This window comes from Microcebus murinus, chromosome 28 (genome assembly GCF_040939455.1).
Source record: "Microcebus murinus isolate Inina chromosome 28, M.murinus_Inina_mat1.0, whole genome shotgun sequence".
Classification (NCBI taxonomy): Eukaryota; Metazoa; Chordata; class Mammalia; order Primates; family Cheirogaleidae; genus Microcebus; species Microcebus murinus.
The window spans coordinates 15,036,284-15,053,366 of record NC_134131.1 but is presented as its reverse complement, the minus strand read 5'-3'; the positions used below and the strand labels follow the sequence as shown (position 1 = coordinate 15,053,366).

General features: G+C 60.4%; 7 non-coding genes across 7 annotated transcripts; all 7 read right to left on the bottom strand.

Annotated features, from left to right (window-relative positions):
• Nucleotides 1-180: 180 nt before the first annotated feature.
• Nucleotides 181-299, bottom strand: LOC142865047 (5S ribosomal RNA). The gene has a single exon (XR_012915348.1). It is a non-coding gene; the product is annotated as a 5S ribosomal RNA (ribosomal RNA).
• A 2,479-nt stretch (nucleotides 300-2,778) lies between these two features.
• Nucleotides 2,779-2,897, bottom strand: LOC142865046 (5S ribosomal RNA). The gene has a single exon (XR_012915347.1). It is a non-coding gene; the product is annotated as a 5S ribosomal RNA (ribosomal RNA).
• Nucleotides 2,898-5,389: 2,492 nt separating this feature from the next.
• Nucleotides 5,390-5,508, bottom strand: LOC142865045 (5S ribosomal RNA). The gene has a single exon (XR_012915346.1). It is a non-coding gene; the product is annotated as a 5S ribosomal RNA (ribosomal RNA).
• A 2,479-nt stretch (nucleotides 5,509-7,987) lies between these two features.
• LOC142865044 (5S ribosomal RNA) lies at nucleotides 7,988-8,106 on the bottom strand. Its single transcript, XR_012915345.1, has one exon. It is a non-coding gene; the product is annotated as a 5S ribosomal RNA (ribosomal RNA).
• A 2,481-nt stretch (nucleotides 8,107-10,587) lies between these two features.
• Nucleotides 10,588-10,706, bottom strand: LOC142865073 (5S ribosomal RNA). Its single transcript, XR_012915374.1, has one exon. It is a non-coding gene; the product is annotated as a 5S ribosomal RNA (ribosomal RNA).
• Nucleotides 10,707-13,197: 2,491 nt separating this feature from the next.
• Nucleotides 13,198-13,316, bottom strand: LOC142865043 (5S ribosomal RNA). The gene has a single exon (XR_012915344.1). It is a non-coding gene; the product is annotated as a 5S ribosomal RNA (ribosomal RNA).
• Nucleotides 13,317-15,806: 2,490 nt separating this feature from the next.
• LOC142865041 (5S ribosomal RNA) lies at nucleotides 15,807-15,925 on the bottom strand. Its single transcript, XR_012915342.1, has one exon. It is a non-coding gene; the product is annotated as a 5S ribosomal RNA (ribosomal RNA).
• Nucleotides 15,926-17,083: the final 1,158 nt, after the last annotated feature.

Below are 17,083 nucleotides of genomic sequence, written 5' to 3'. Positions count from 1 at the left end.
TGCCACGCCTGCTGCCGGGTGGCGGCGGTGCTGCGGCTTGGGGCAAGAGGAGGCCCCACGGAGCGGGCTGGGGCGCCAGGCACCGTGGCGGGCGCTGAGGGCGGGGGTGCCCCCCACCCCCCACTGCCGCCGCGCTCTCCGAATGGGGACAGAACACGAGGCAAAAAAAAAAAAAAAAAAAGCCTACGGCACCCGGTATTCCCAGGCGGTCTCCCATCCAAGTACTAACCAGGCCCGACCCTGCTTAGCTTCCGAGATCGGACGAGATCGGGCGCGTTCAGGGTGGTGTGGCCGTAGACGGCGGAGGGCGCCCCAGCCCCGCTCAAGAAGCCGAGCGTCTCTGCGCTTCCCCGCGCCTCCTCCCGCCCCAGGCCCCGCGCCCGCGCTGACCCACTCGGGGCCGGGCCGGGCTGGTTGAGTTCGCTGGCCGGGTCCCGAGGTCTCCACGGGGCTGGGGTGCGGGGCGTGGTGGGCTCGGCGGGGTGGGGGGCTGTCTTCACACACACACACACACACACACACACACACACACTCACACACTGACACACACCAGATGCGCCTCCAGCCTCCACGGCTGGACCCGCCAAGGCGGAGACCTCCAGCCGCCCTCCTCTCCTGGCCTCGCCTCCCTCACCTACCCGCCCCCAACCCAGTGCGCCGCTGCTGCCTGCGCATGCGCGGGCGGTCGCCTTTGGCCCCAGGGGCCGCCCTCCAGCACAACCCCTTTCAGCTGCGCCCCCGCCCTGCGTGTGGGCTGCCGCCTATCCGCCCCGGACCGGGGCCGGGGCACAGCGCATAGGGGAGGGGAGCGAGTGTAGGGGCGTCTCTCGGGATGTGTGCCATGGGTGGAGTGGTTTGGGGGGCGCTGAAGAAATCAGTCCCCTCCATCTCCTACCTCTGGAAACCCCCCAAGCCCTTGCAGAACTGCCGGCACCGCTACCGTGGGGGCCGGGACCCTACTCTGTGTCCTCCTGTGGCCCAGTCCAGGGGGCCTGGGCCTGGCCGGGGCTGGATTGGACCCCAACCACCCTGGGGTGTGGACTTGCTAAAAATGGGCGATGAGAGATTTGGTTCCAGCTTCATTGAGGGTCATTTCACTAACGAAGGCACCGTAAAGACGTTCCTGAGACGTTTGTGAGGGTGGCAACTGAAAGAGGATTTTAAAGCTGACAGAAGAGGCGAGGAAAGGCACAGGAGATTTCCACACCCAGCAAGGAAGCCTTTCCCGAAATGGAAGAAAGAAACAAGCAAACAAAAACACCGGTAGCCCGCCCGGATCAGAGTCTGCTCCTTAGAGAAAGTACCCTGACCAGGTTCACCCGTGGGTCGCGAGCTAGCGGCATTCAGAAGAGCCAGGCCCGCAGCCTACGCAGAAGACACCTGCGCTCGGGTGTCTGTGGCGGCACAATTCACAATTGCAAAGATGTGGAAGCGACCCGAGTGCCCATCGATCCACGAGTGGATTAATAAAACGTGGCGCGTGCACACCACGGAGTGCTATTCAGCTATGAGAAACGGCGGTGAGCGGGCACCTCCCGTGTTCTCCTGGCCGGAGCTGGAACCCGTTCCAGTAAGCCAAGTATCCCCAGAATGGACACAGGAGCACCACGTGCGCGTGCTCACCGGCAAATTGGTAGGAACCCATGGACACCTAAGTGGACGTAGAGGAATCACCTCCATCGGGTGGGGGGAGGTGATGGGCATACACACCCTTTAGGAATGGGGTGGGTGCGCACCGACTGGGGGATGGGCGCACTTGAAGCTCTGACCAGAGGGGGGAGGCGGGGAGAGGACAATGTACCTGACCTTAACATTGGTACCCCCACCAGAGGCTGCTAAGACAACAGGGGGGAGGGGGGCACGGGCAATACATGGAACCTTAATACTTGTACTCCCATAATCTGCTTGAAAAGAGAGAGAGAAAAGAATGCAATAATGGAGGTAAGAGGCATTTTTTTTTTTTTTTTTTGGAGACAGAGTCTCGCTTTGTTGCCCTGGCTAGAGTGAGTGCCATGGCGTCAGCCTAGCTCACAGCAACCTCAATCTCCTGGGCTCAAGCAATCCTGCTGCCTCAGCCTCCCAAGTAGCTGGGACTACAGGCATGCGCCACCATGCCCGGCTAATTTTCTTTTTTGTATATATATATATATCTATATATTAGTTGGCCAATTAATTTCTTTCTATTTATAGTAGAGATGGGGGTCTCCCTCTTGCTCAGGCTGGTTTCGAACTCCTGACCTCGAGCAATCCGCCCACCTCGGCCTCCCAGAGTGCTAGGATTACAGGCGTGAGCCAGCACACCCGGCCAAGAGGCATTTTTTTTTTTAAAAAAATGACTCCGAAAAGAAAAGGAAAAGGAGGCCTGTCGAGCACGTCTGGGTGTGACTGTGCATCCCCCAACATCCGGTGCCACCACCAAAGATTCCTACGTGGAGCCCATAGAACGCCAAAATCAACGGGACGAGTTCTGGTCACAACTCCCTCAAAATGACATCCTGGCCTTCTTCTGCAACTCCCTCCCCTCTCAGACTCTCAAGGTTTCCTCCAGCGTGTCGGCTCCCACAGACCAGACCCTCGGTCTGAGACCCGACAGTCCAGATGCCACGCCTGCTGCCGGGTGGCGGCGGTGCTGCGGCTTGGGGCAAGAGGAGGCCCCACGGAGCGGGCTGGGGCGCCAGGCACCGTGGCGGGCGCTGAGGGCGGGGGTGCCCCCCACCCCCCACTGCCGCCGCGCTCTCCGAATGGGGACAGAACACGAGGCAAAAAAAAAAAAAAAAAAGCCTACGGCACCCGGTATTCCCAGGCGGTCTCCCATCCAAGTACTAACCAGGCCCGACCCTGCTTAGCTTCCGAGATCGGACGAGATCGGGCGCGTTCAGGGTGGTGTGGCCGTAGACGGCGGAGGGCGCCCCAGCCCCGCTCAAGAAGCCGAGCGTCTCTGCGCTTCCCCGCGCCTCCTCCCGCCCCAGGCCCCGCGCCCGCGCTGACCCACTCGGGGCCGGGCCGGGCTGGTTGAGTTCGCTGGCCGGGTCCCGAGGTCTCCACGGGGCTGGGGTGCGGGGCGTGGTGGGCTCGGCGGGGTGGGGGGCTGTCTTCACACACACACACACACACACACACACACACACACACACACACACACTCACACACTGACACACACCAGATGCGCCTCCAGCCTCCACGGCTGGACCCGCCAAGGCGGAGACCTCCAGCCGCCCTCCTCTCCTGGCCTCGCCTCCCTCACCTACCCGCCCCCAACCCAGTGCGCCGCTGCTGCCTGCGCATGCGCGGGCGGTCGCCTTTGGCCCCAGGGGCCGCCCTCCAGCACAACCCCTTTCAGCTGCGCCCCCGCCCTGCGTGTGGGCTGCCGCCTATCCGCCCCGGACCGGGGCCGGGGCACAGCGCATAGGGGAGGGGAGCGAGTGTAGGGGCGTCTCTCGGGATGTGTGCCATGGGTGGAGTGGTTTGGGGGGCGCTGAAGAAATCAGTCCCCTCCATCTCCTACCTCTGGAAACCCCCCAAGCCCTTGCAGAACTGCCGGCACCGCTACCGTGGGGGCCGGGACCCTACTCTGTGTCCTCCTGTGGCCCAGTCCAGGGGGCCTGGGCCTGGCCGGGGCTGGATTGGACCCCAACCACCCTGGGGTGTGGACTTGCTAAAAATGGGCGATGAGAGATTTGGTTCCAGCTTCATTGAGGGTCATTTCACTAACGAAGGCACCGTAAAGACGTTCCTGAGACGTTTGTGAGGGTGGCAACTGAAAGAGGATTTTAAAGCTGACAGAAGAGGCGAGGAAAGGCACAGGAGATTTCCACACCCAGCAAGGAAGCCTTTCCCGAAATGGAAGAAAGAAACAAGCAAACAAAAACACCGGTAGCCCGCCCGGATCAGAGTCTGCTCCTTAGAGAAAGTACCCTGACCAGGTTCACCCGTGGGTCGCGAGCTAGCGGCATTCAGAAGAGCCAGGCCCGCAGCCTACGCAGAAGACACCTGCGCTCGGGTGTCTGTGGCGGCACAATTCACAATTGCAAAGATGTGGAAGCGACCCGAGTGCCCATCGATCCACGAGTGGATTAATAAAACGTGGCGCGTGCACACCACGGAGTGCTATTCAGCTATGAGAAACGGCGGTGAGCGGGCACCTCCCGTGTTCTCCTGGCCGGAGCTGGAACCCGTTCCAGTAAGCCAAGTATCCCCAGAATGGACACAGGAGCACCACGTGCGCGTGCTCACCGGCAAATTGGTAGGAACCCATGGACACCTAAGTGGACGTAGAGGAATCACCTCCATCGGGTGGGGGGAGGTGATGGGCATACACACCCTTTAGGAATGGGGTGGGTGCGCACCGACTGGGGGATGGGCGCACTTGAAGCTCTGACCAGAGGGGGGAGGCGGGGAGAGGACAATGTACCTGACCTTAACATTGGTACCCCCACCAGAGGCTGCTAAGACAACAGGGGGGAGGGGGGCACGGGCAATACATGGAACCTTAATACTTGTACTCCCATAATCTGCTTGAAAAGAGAGAGAGAAAAGAATGCAATAATGGAGGTAAGAGGCATTTTTTTTTTTTTTTTTTGGAGACAGAGTCTCGCTTTGTTGCCCTGGCTAGAGTGAGTGCCATGGCGTCAGCCTAGCTCACAGCAACCTCAATCTCCTGGGCTCAAGCAATCCTGCTGCCTCAGCCTCCCAAGTAGCTGGGACTACAGGCATGCGCCACCATGCCCGGCTAATTTTCTTTTTTGTATATATATATATATCTATATATTAGTTGGCCAATTAATTTCTTTCTATTTATAGTAGAGATGGGGGTCTCCCTCTTGCTCAGGCTGGTTTCGAACTCCTGACCTCGAGCAATCCGCCCACCTCGGCCTCCCAGAGTGCTAGGATTACAGGCGTGAGCCAGCACGCCCGGCCAAGAGGCATTTTTTTTTTTAAAAAAATGACTCCGAAAAGAAAAGGAAAAGGAGGCCTGTCGAGCACGTCTGGGTGTGACTGTGCATCCCCCAACATCCGGTGCCACCACCAAAGATTCCTACGTGGAGCCCATAGAACGCCAAAATCAACGGGACGAGTTCTGGTCACAACTCCCTCAAAATGACATCCTGGCCTTCTTCTGCAACTCCCTCCCCTCTCAGACTCTCAAGGTTTCCTCCAGCGTGTCGGCTCCCACAGACCAGACCCTCGGTCTGAGACCCGACAGTCCAGATGCCACGCCTGCTGCCGGGTGGCGGCGGTGCTGCGGCTTGGGGCAAGAGGAGGCCCCACGGAGCGGGCTGGGGCGCCAGGCACCGTGGCGGGCGCTGAGGGCGGGGGTGCCCCCCACCCCCCACTGCCGCCGCGCTCTCCGAATGGGGACAGAACACGAGGCAAAAAAAAAAAAAAAAAAAGCCTACGGCACCCGGTATTCCCAGGCGGTCTCCCATCCAAGTACTAACCAGGCCCGACCCTGCTTAGCTTCCGAGATCGGACGAGATCGGGCGCGTTCAGGGTGGTGTGGCCGTAGACGGCGGAGGGCGCCCCAGCCCCGCTCAAGAAGCCGAGCGTCTCTGCGCTTCCCCGCGCCTCCTCCCGCCCCAGGCCCCGCGCCCGCGCTGACCCACTCGGGGCCGGGCCGGGCTGGTTGAGTTCGCTGGCCGGGTCCCGAGGTCTCCACGGGGCTGGGGTGCGGGGCGTGGTGGGCTCGGCGGGGTGGGGGGCTGTCTTCACACACACACACACACACACACACACACACACACTCACACACTGACACACACCAGATGCGCCTCCAGCCTCCACGGCTGGACCCGCCAAGGCGGAGACCTCCAGCCGCCCTCCTCTCCTGGCCTCGCCTCCCTCACCTACCCGCCCCCAACCCAGTGCGCCGCTGCTGCCTGCGCATGCGCGGGCGGTCGCCTTTGGCCCCAGGGGCCGCCCTCCAGCACAACCCCTTTCAGCTGCGCCCCCGCCCTGCGTGTGGGCTGCCGCCTATCCGCCCCGGACCGGGGCCGGGGCACAGCGCATAGGGGAGGGGAGCGAGTGTAGGGGCGTCTCTCGGGATGTGTGCCATGGGTGGAGTGGTTTGGGGGGCGCTGAAGAAATCAGTCCCCTCCATCTCCTACCTCTGGAAACCCCCCAAGCCCTTGCAGAACTGCCGGCACCGCTACCGTGGGGGCCGGGACCCTACTCTGTGTCCTCCTGTGGCCCAGTCCAGGGGGCCTGGGCCTGGCCGGGGCTGGATTGGACCCCAACCACCCTGGGGTGTGGACTTGCTAAAAATGGGCGATGAGAGATTTGGTTCCAGCTTCATTGAGGGTCATTTCACTAACGAAGGCACCGTAAAGACGTTCCTGAGACGTTTGTGAGGGTGGCAACTGAAAGAGGATTTTAAAGCTGACAGAAGAGGCGAGGAAAGGCACAGGAGATTTCCACACCCAGCAAGGAAGCCTTTCCCGAAATGGAAGAAAGAAACAAGCAAACAAAAACACCGGTAGCCCGCCCGGATCAGAGTCTGCTCCTTAGAGAAAGTACCCTGACCAGGTTCACCCGTGGGTCGCGAGCTAGCGGCATTCAGAAGAGCCAGGCCCGCAGCCTACGCAGAAGACACCTGCGCTCGGGTGTCTGTGGCGGCACAATTCACAATTGCAAAGATGTGGAAGCGACCCGAGTGCCCATCGATCCACGAGTGGATTAATAAAACGTGGCGCGTGCACACCACGGAGTGCTATTCAGCTATGAGAAACGGCGGTGAGCGGGCACCTCCCGTGTTCTCCTGGCCGGAGCTGGAACCCGTTCCAGTAAGCCAAGTATCCCCAGAATGGACACAGGAGCACCACGTGCGCGTGCTCACCGGCAAATTGGTAGGAACCCATGGACACCTAAGTGGACGTAGAGGAATCACCTCCATCGGGTGGGGGGAGGTGATGGGCATACACACCCTTTAGGAATGGGGTGGGTGCGCACCGACTGGGGGATGGGCGCACTTGAAGCTCTGACCAGAGGGGGGAGGCGGGGAGAGGACAATGTACCTGACCTTAACATTGGTACCCCCACCAGAGGCTGCTAAGACAACAGGGGGGAGGGGGGCACGGGCAATACATGGAACCTTAATACTTGTACTCCCATAATCTGCTTGAAAAGAGAGAGAGAAAAGAATGCAATAATGGAGGTAAGAGGCATTTTTTTTTTTTTTTTTTGGAGACAGAGTCTCGCTTTGTTGCCCTGGCTAGAGTGAGTGCCATGGCGTCAGCCTAGCTCACAGCAACCTCAATCTCCTGGGCTCAAGCAATCCTGCTGCCTCAGCCTCCCAAGTAGCTGGGACTACAGGCATGCGCCACCATGCCCGGCTAATTTTCTTTTTTGTATATATATATATATCTATATATTAGTTGGCCAATTAATTTCTTTCTATTTATAGTAGAGATGGGGGTCTCCCTCTTGCTCAGGCTGGTTTCGAACTCCTGACCTCGAGCAATCCGCCCACCTCGGCCTCCCAGAGTGCTAGGATTACAGGCGTGAGCCAGCACGCCCGGCCAAGAGGCATTTTTTTTTTTAAAAAAATGACTCCGAAAAGAAAAGGAAAAGGAGGCCTGTCGAGCACGTCTGGGTGTGACTGTGCATCCCCCAACATCCGGTGCCACCACCAAAGATTCCTACGTGGAGCCCATAGAACGCCAAAATCAACGGGACGAGTTCTGGTCACAACTCCCTCAAAATGACATCCTGGCCTTCTTCTGCAACTCCCTCCCCTCTCAGACTCTCAAGGTTTCCTCCAGCGTGTCGGCTCCCACAGACCAGACCCTCGGTCTGAGACCCGACAGTCCAGATGCCACGCCTGCTGCCGGGTGGCGGCGGTGCTGCGGCTTGGGGCAAGAGGAGGCCCCACGGAGCGGGCTGGGGCGCCAGGCACCGTGGCGGGCGCTGAGGGCGGGGGTGCCCCCCACCCCCCACTGCCGCCGCGCTCTCCGAATGGGGACAGAACACGAGGCAAAAAAAAAAAAAAAAAAGCCTACGGCACCCGGTATTCCCAGGCGGTCTCCCATCCAAGTACTAACCAGGCCCGACCCTGCTTAGCTTCCGAGATCGGACGAGATCGGGCGCGTTCAGGGTGGTGTGGCCGTAGACGGCGGAGGGCGCCCCAGCCCCGCTCAAGAAGCCGAGCGTCTCTGCGCTTCCCCGCGCCTCCTCCCGCCCCAGGCCCCGCGCCCGCGCTGACCCACTCGGGGCCGGGCCGGGCTGGTTGAGTTCGCTGGCCGGGTCCCGAGGTCTCCACGGGGCTGGGGTGCGGGGCGTGGTGGGCTCGGCGGGGTGGGGGGCTGTCTTCACACACACACACACACACACACACACACACACACACTCACACACTGACACACACCAGATGCGCCTCCAGCCTCCACGGCTGGACCCGCCAAGGCGGAGACCTCCAGCCGCCCTCCTCTCCTGGCCTCGCCTCCCTCACCTACCCGCCCCCAACCCAGTGCGCCGCTGCTGCCTGCGCATGCGCGGGCGGTCGCCTTTGGCCCCAGGGGCCGCCCTCCAGCACAACCCCTTTCAGCTGCGCCCCCGCCCTGCGTGTGGGCTGCCGCCTATCCGCCCCGGACCGGGGCCGGGGCACAGCGCATAGGGGAGGGGAGCGAGTGTAGGGGCGTCTCTCGGGATGTGTGCCATGGGTGGAGTGGTTTGGGGGGCGCTGAAGAAATCAGTCCCCTCCATCTCCTACCTCTGGAAACCCCCCAAGCCCTTGCAGAACTGCCGGCACCGCTACCGTGGGGGCCGGGACCCTACTCTGTGTCCTCCTGTGGCCCAGTCCAGGGGGCCTGGGCCTGGCCGGGGCTGGATTGGACCCCAACCACCCTGGGGTGTGGACTTGCTAAAAATGGGCGATGAGAGATTTGGTTCCAGCTTCATTGAGGGTCATTTCACTAACGAAGGCACCGTAAAGACGTTCCTGAGACGTTTGTGAGGGTGGCAACTGAAAGAGGATTTTAAAGCTGACAGAAGAGGCGAGGAAAGGCACAGGAGATTTCCACACCCAGCAAGGAAGCCTTTCCCGAAATGGAAGAAAGAAACAAGCAAACAAAAACACCGGTAGCCCGCCCGGATCAGAGTCTGCTCCTTAGAGAAAGTACCCTGACCAGGTTCACCCGTGGGTCGCGAGCTAGCGGCATTCAGAAGAGCCAGGCCCGCAGCCTACGCAGAAGACACCTGCGCTCGGGTGTCTGTGGCGGCACAATTCACAATTGCAAAGATGTGGAAGCGACCCGAGTGCCCATCGATCCACGAGTGGATTAATAAAACGTGGCGCGTGCACACCACGGAGTGCTATTCAGCTATGAGAAACGGCGGTGAGCGGGCACCTCCCGTGTTCTCCTGGCCGGAGCTGGAACCCGTTCCAGTAAGCCAAGTATCCCCAGAATGGACACAGGAGCACCACGTGCGCGTGCTCACCGGCAAATTGGTAGGAACCCATGGACACCTAAGTGGACGTAGAGGAATCACCTCCATCGGGTGGGGGGAGGTGATGGGCATACACACCCTTTAGGAATGGGGTGGGTGCGCACCGACTGGGGGATGGGCGCACTTGAAGCTCTGACCAGAGGGGGGAGGCGGGGAGAGGACAATGTACCTGACCTTAACATTGGTACCCCCACCAGAGGCTGCTAAGACAACAGGGGGGAGGGGGGCACGGGCAATACATGGAACCTTAATACTTGTACTCCCATAATCTGCTTGAAAAGAGAGAGAGAAAAGAATGCAATAATGGAGGTAAGAGGCATTTTTTTTTTTTTTTTTTGGAGACAGAGTCTCGCTTTGTTGCCCTGGCTAGAGTGAGTGCCATGGCGTCAGCCTAGCTCACAGCAACCTCAATCTCCTGGGCTCAAGCAATCCTGCTGCCTCAGCCTCCCAAGTAGCTGGGACTACAGGCATGCGCCACCATGCCCGGCTAATTTTCTTTTTTGTATATATATATATATCTATATATTAGTTGGCCAATTAATTTCTTTCTATTTATAGTAGAGATGGGGGTCTCCCTCTTGCTCAGGCTGGTTTCGAACTCCTGACCTCGAGCAATCCGCCCACCTCGGCCTCCCAGAGTGCTAGGATTACAGGCGTGAGCCAGCACACCCGGCCAAGAGGCATTTTTTTTTTTAAAAAAATGACTCCGAAAAGAAAAGGAAAAGGAGGCCTGTCGAGCACGTCTGGGTGTGACTGTGCATCCCCCAACATCCGGTGCCACCACCAAAGATTCCTACGTGGAGCCCATAGAACGCCAAAATCAACGGGACGAGTTCTGGTCACAACTCCCTCAAAATGACATCCTGGCCTTCTTCTGCAACTCCCTCCCCTCTCAGACTCTCAAGGTTTCCTCCAGCGTGTCGGCTCCCACAGACCAGACCCTCGGTCTGAGACCCGACAGTCCAGATGCCACGCCTGCTGCCGGGTGGCGGCGGTGCTGCGGCTTGGGGCAAGAGGAGGCCCCACGGAGCGGGCTGGGGCGCCAGGCACCGTGGCGGGCGCTGAGGGCGGGGGTGCCCCCCACCCCCCACTGCCGCCGCGCTCTCCGAATGGGGACAGAACACGAGGCAAAAAAAAAAAAAAAAAAGCCTACGGCACCCGGTATTCCCAGGCGGTCTCCCATCCAAGCACTAACCAGGCCCGACCCTGCTTAGCTTCCGAGATCGGACGAGATCGGGCGCGTTCAGGGTGGTGTGGCCGTAGACGGCGGAGGGCGCCCCAGCCCCGCTCAAGAAGCCGAGCGTCTCTGCGCTTCCCCGCGCCTCCTCCCGCCCCAGGCCCCGCGCCCGCGCTGACCCACTCGGGGCCGGGCCGGGCTGGTTGAGTTCGCTGGCCGGGTCCCGAGGTCTCCACGGGGCTGGGGTGCGGGGCGTGGTGGGCTCGGCGGGGTGGGGGGCTGTCTTCACACACACACACACACACACACACACACACACACACACACACACACTCACACACTGACACACACCAGATGCGCCTCCAGCCTCCACGGCTGGACCCGCCAAGGCGGAGACCTCCAGCCGCCCTCCTCTCCTGGCCTCGCCTCCCTCACCTACCCGCCCCCAACCCAGTGCGCCGCTGCTGCCTGCGCATGCGCGGGCGGTCGCCTTTGGCCCCAGGGGCCGCCCTCCAGCACAACCCCTTTCAGCTGCGCCCCCGCCCTGCGTGTGGGCTGCCGCCTATCCGCCCCGGACCGGGGCCGGGGCACAGCGCATAGGGGAGGGGAGCGAGTGTAGGGGCGTCTCTCGGGATGTGTGCCATGGGTGGAGTGGTTTGGGGGGCGCTGAAGAAATCAGTCCCCTCCATCTCCTACCTCTGGAAACCCCCCAAGCCCTTGCAGAACTGCCGGCACCGCTACCGTGGGGGCCGGGACCCTACTCTGTGTCCTCCTGTGGCCCAGTCCAGGGGGCCTGGGCCTGGCCGGGGCTGGATTGGACCCCAACCACCCTGGGGTGTGGACTTGCTAAAAATGGGCGATGAGAGATTTGGTTCCAGCTTCATTGAGGGTCATTTCACTAACGAAGGCACCGTAAAGACGTTCCTGAGACGTTTGTGAGGGTGGCAACTGAAAGAGGATTTTAAAGCTGACAGAAGAGGCGAGGAAAGGCACAGGAGATTTCCACACCCAGCAAGGAAGCCTTTCCCGAAATGGAAGAAAGAAACAAGCAAACAAAAACACCGGTAGCCCGCCCGGATCAGAGTCTGCTCCTTAGAGAAAGTACCCTGACCAGGTTCACCCGTGGGTCGCGAGCTAGCGGCATTCAGAAGAGCCAGGCCCGCAGCCTACGCAGAAGACACCTGCGCTCGGGTGTCTGTGGCGGCACAATTCACAATTGCAAAGATGTGGAAGCGACCCGAGTGCCCATCGATCCACGAGTGGATTAATAAAACGTGGCGCGTGCACACCACGGAGTGCTATTCAGCTATGAGAAACGGCGGTGAGCGGGCACCTCCCGTGTTCTCCTGGCCGGAGCTGGAACCCGTTCCAGTAAGCCAAGTATCCCCAGAATGGACACAGGAGCACCACGTGCGCGTGCTCACCGGCAAATTGGTAGGAACCCATGGACACCTAAGTGGACGTAGAGGAATCACCTCCATCGGGTGGGGGGAGGTGATGGGCATACACACCCTTTAGGAATGGGGTGGGTGCGCACCGACTGGGGGATGGGCGCACTTGAAGCTCTGACCAGAGGGGGGAGGCGGGGAGAGGACAATGTACCTGACCTTAACATTGGTACCCCCACCAGAGGCTGCTAAGACAACAGGGGGGAGGGGGGCACGGGCAATACATGGAACCTTAATACTTGTACTCCCATAATCTGCTTGAAAAGAGAGAGAGAAAAGAATGCAATAATGGAGGTAAGAGGCATTTTTTTTTTTTTTTTTTGGAGACAGAGTCTCGCTTTGTTGCCCTGGCTAGAGTGAGTGCCATGGCGTCAGCCTAGCTCACAGCAACCTCAATCTCCTGGGCTCAAGCAATCCTGCTGCCTCAGCCTCCCAAGTAGCTGGGACTACAGGCATGCGCCACCATGCCCGGCTAATTTTCTTTTTTGTATATATATATATATCTATATATTAGTTGGCCAATTAATTTCTTTCTATTTATAGTAGAGATGGGGGTCTCCCTCTTGCTCAGGCTGGTTTCGAACTCCTGACCTCGAGCAATCCGCCCACCTCGGCCTCCCAGAGTGCTAGGATTACAGGCGTGAGCCAGCACACCCGGCCAAGAGGCATTTTTTTTTTTAAAAAAATGACTCCGAAAAGAAAAGGAAAAGGAGGCCTGTCGAGCACGTCTGGGTGTGACTGTGCATCCCCCAACATCCGGTGCCACCACCAAAGATTCCTACGTGGAGCCCATAGAACGCCAAAATCAACGGGACGAGTTCTGGTCACAACTCCCTCAAAATGACATCCTGGCCTTCTTCTGCAACTCCCTCCCCTCTCAGACTCTCAAGGTTTCCTCCAGCGTGTCGGCTCCCACAGACCAGACCCTCGGTCTGAGACCCGACAGTCCAGATGCCACGCCTGCTGCCGGGTGGCGGCGGTGCTGCGGCTTGGGGCAAGAGGAGGCCCCACGGAGCGGGCTGGGGCGCCAGGCACCGTGGCGGGCGCTGAGGGCGGGGGTGCCCCCCACCCCCCACTGCCGCCGCGCTCTCCGAATGGGGACAGAACACGAGGCAAAAAAAAAAAAAAAAAAGCCTACGGCACCCGGTATTCCCAGGCGGTCTCCCATCCAAGTACTAACCAGGCCCGACCCTGCTTAGCTTCCGAGATCGGACGAGATCGGGCGCGTTCAGGGTGGTGTGGCCGTAGACGGCGGAGGGCGCCCCAGCCCCGCTCAAGAAGCCGAGCGTCTCTGCGCTTCCCCGCGCCTCCTCCCGCCCCAGGCCCCGCGCCCGCGCTGACCCACTCGGGGCCGGGCCGGGCTGGTTGAGTTCGCTGGCCGGGTCCCGAGGTCTCCACGGGGCTGGGGTGCGGGGCGTGGTGGGCTCGGCGGGGTGGGGGGCTGTCTTCACACACACACACACACACACACACACACACACACACACACACACTCACACACTGACACACACCAGATGCGCCTCCAGCCTCCACGGCTGGACCCGCCAAGGCGGAGACCTCCAGCCGCCCTCCTCTCCTGGCCTCGCCTCCCTCACCTACCCGCCCCCAACCCAGTGCGCCGCTGCTGCCTGCGCATGCGCGGGCGGTCGCCTTTGGCCCCAGGGGCCGCCCTCCAGCACAACCCCTTTCAGCTGCGCCCCCGCCCTGCGTGTGGGCTGCCGCCTATCCGCCCCGGACCGGGGCCGGGGCACAGCGCATAGGGGAGGGGAGCGAGTGTAGGGGCGTCTCTCGGGATGTGTGCCATGGGTGGAGTGGTTTGGGGGGCGCTGAAGAAATCAGTCCCCTCCATCTCCTACCTCTGGAAACCCCCCAAGCCCTTGCAGAACTGCCGGCACCGCTACCGTGGGGGCCGGGACCCTACTCTGTGTCCTCCTGTGGCCCAGTCCAGGGGGCCTGGGCCTGGCCGGGGCTGGATTGGACCCCAACCACCCTGGGGTGTGGACTTGCTAAAAATGGGCGATGAGAGATTTGGTTCCAGCTTCATTGAGGGTCATTTCACTAACGAAGGCACCGTAAAGACGTTCCTGAGACGTTTGTGAGGGTGGCAACTGAAAGAGGATTTTAAAGCTGACAGAAGAGGCGAGGAAAGGCACAGGAGATTTCCACACCCAGCAAGGAAGCCTTTCCCGAAATGGAAGAAAGAAACAAGCAAACAAAAACACCGGTAGCCCGCCCGGATCAGAGTCTGCTCCTTAGAGAAAGTACCCTGACCAGGTTCACCCGTGGGTCGCGAGCTAGCGGCATTCAGAAGAGCCAGGCCCGCAGCCTACGCAGAAGACACCTGCGCTCGGGTGTCTGTGGCGGCACAATTCACAATTGCAAAGATGTGGAAGCGACCCGAGTGCCCATCGATCCACGAGTGGATTAATAAAACGTGGCGCGTGCACACCACGGAGTGCTATTCAGCTATGAGAAACGGCGGTGAGCGGGCACCTCCCGTGTTCTCCTGGCCGGAGCTGGAACCCGTTCCAGTAAGCCAAGTATCCCCAGAATGGACACAGGAGCACCACGTGCGCGTGCTCACCGGCAAATTGGTAGGAACCCATGGACACCTAAGTGGACGTAGAGGAATCACCTCCATCGGGTGGGGGGAGGTGATGGGCATACACACCCTTTAGGAATGGGGTGGGTGCGCACCGACTGGGGGATGGGCGCACTTGAAGCTCTGACCAGAGGGGGGAGGCGGGGAGAGGACAATGTACCTGACCTTAACATTGGTACCCCCACCAGAGGCTGCTAAGACAACAGGGGGGAGGGGGGCACGGGCAATACATGGAACCTTAATACTTGTACTCCCATAATCTGCTTGAAAAGAGAGAGAGAAAAGAATGCAATAATGGAGGTAAGAGGCATTTTTTTTTTTTTTTTTTGGAGACAGAGTCTCGCTTTGTTGCCCTGGCTAGAGTGAGTGCCATGGCGTCAGCCTAGCTCACAGCAACCTCAATCTCCTGGGCTCAAGCAATCCTGCTGCCTCAGCCTCCCAAGTAGCTGGGACTACAGGCATGCGCCACCATGCCCGGCTAATTTTCTTTTTTGTATATATATATATATCTATATATTAGTTGGCCAATTAATTTCTTTCTATTTATAGTAGAGATGGGGGTCTCCCTCTTGCTCAGGCTGGTTTCGAACTCCTGACCTCGAGCAATCCGCCCACCTCGGCCTCCCAGAGTGCTAGGATTACAGGCGTGAGCCAGCACGCCCGGCCAAGAGGCATTTTTTTTTTTAAAAAAATGACTCCGAAAAGAAAAGGAAAAGGAGGCCTGTCGAGCACGTCTGGGTGTGACTGTGCATCCCCCAACATCCGGTGCCACCACCAAAGATTCCTACGTGGAGCCCATAGAACGCCAAAATCAACGGGACGAGTTCTGGTCACAACTCCCTCAAAATGACATCCTGGCCTTCTTCTGCAACTCCCTCCCCTCTCAGACTCTCAAGGTTTCCTCCAGCGTGTCGGCTCCCACAGACCAGACCCTCGGTCTGAGACCCGACAGTCCAGATGCCACGCCTGCTGCCGGGTGGCGGCGGTGCTGCGGCTTGGGGCAAGAGGAGGCCCCACGGAGCGGGCTGGGGCGCCAGGCACCGTGGCGGGCGCTGAGGGCGGGGGTGCCCCCCACCCCCCACTGCCGCCGCGCTCTCCGAATGGGGACAGAACACGAGGCAAAAAAAAAAAAAAAAAAAGCCTACGGCACCCGGTATTCCCAGGCGGTCTCCCATCCAAGTACTAACCAGGCCCGACCCTGCTTAGCTTCCGAGATCGGACGAGATCGGGCGCGTTCAGGGTGGTGTGGCCGTAGACGGCGGAGGGCGCCCCAGCCCCGCTCAAGAAGCCGAGCGTCTCTGCGCTTCCCCGCGCCTCCTCCCGCCCCAGGCCCCGCGCCCGCGCTGACCCACTCGGGGCCGGGCCGGGCTGGTTGAGTTCGCTGGCCGGGTCCCGAGGTCTCCACGGGGCTGGGGTGCGGGGCGTGGTGGGCTCGGCGGGGTGGGGGGCTGTCTTCACACACACACACACACACACACACACACACACACTCACACACTGACACACACCAGATGCGCCTCCAGCCTCCACGGCTGGACCCGCCAAGGCGGAGACCTCCAGCCGCCCTCCTCTCCTGGCCTCGCCTCCCTCACCTACCCGCCCCCAACCCAGTGCGCCGCTGCTGCCTGCGCATGCGCGGGCGGTCGCCTTTGGCCCCAGGGGCCGCCCTCCAGCACAACCCCTTTCAGCTGCGCCCCCGCCCTGCGTGTGGGCTGCCGCCTATCCGCCCCGGACCGGGGCCGGGGCACAGCGCATAGGGGAGGGGAGCGAGTGTAGGGGCGTCTCTCGGGATGTGTGCCATGGGTGGAGTGGTTTGGGGGGCGCTGAAGAAATCAGTCCCCTCCATCTCCTACCTCTGGAAACCCCCCAAGCCCTTGCAGAACTGCCGGCACCGCTACCGTGGGGGCCGGGACCCTACTCTGTGTCCTCCTGTGGCCCAGTCCAGGGGGCCTGGGCCTGGCCGGGGCTGGATTGGACCCCAACCACCCTGGGGTGTGGACTTGCTAAAAATGGGCGATGAGAGATTTGGTTCCAGCTTCATTGAGGGTCATTTCACTAACGAAGGCACCGTAAAGACGTTCCTGAGACGTTTGTGAGGGTGGCAACTGAAAGAGGATTTTAAAGCTGACAGAAGAGGCGAGGAAAGGCACAGGAGATTTCCACACCCAGCAAGGAAGCCTTTCCCGAAATGGAAGAAAGAAACAAGCAAACAAAAACACCGGTAGCCCGCCCGGATCAGAGTCTGCTCCTTAGAGAAAGTACCCTGACCAGGTTCACCCGTGGGTCGCGAGCTAGCGGCATTCAGAAGAGCCAGGCCCGCAGCCTACGCAGAAGACACCTGCGCTCGGGTGTCTGTGGCGGCACAATTCACAATTGCAAAGATGTGGAAGCGACCCGAGTGCCCATCGATCCACG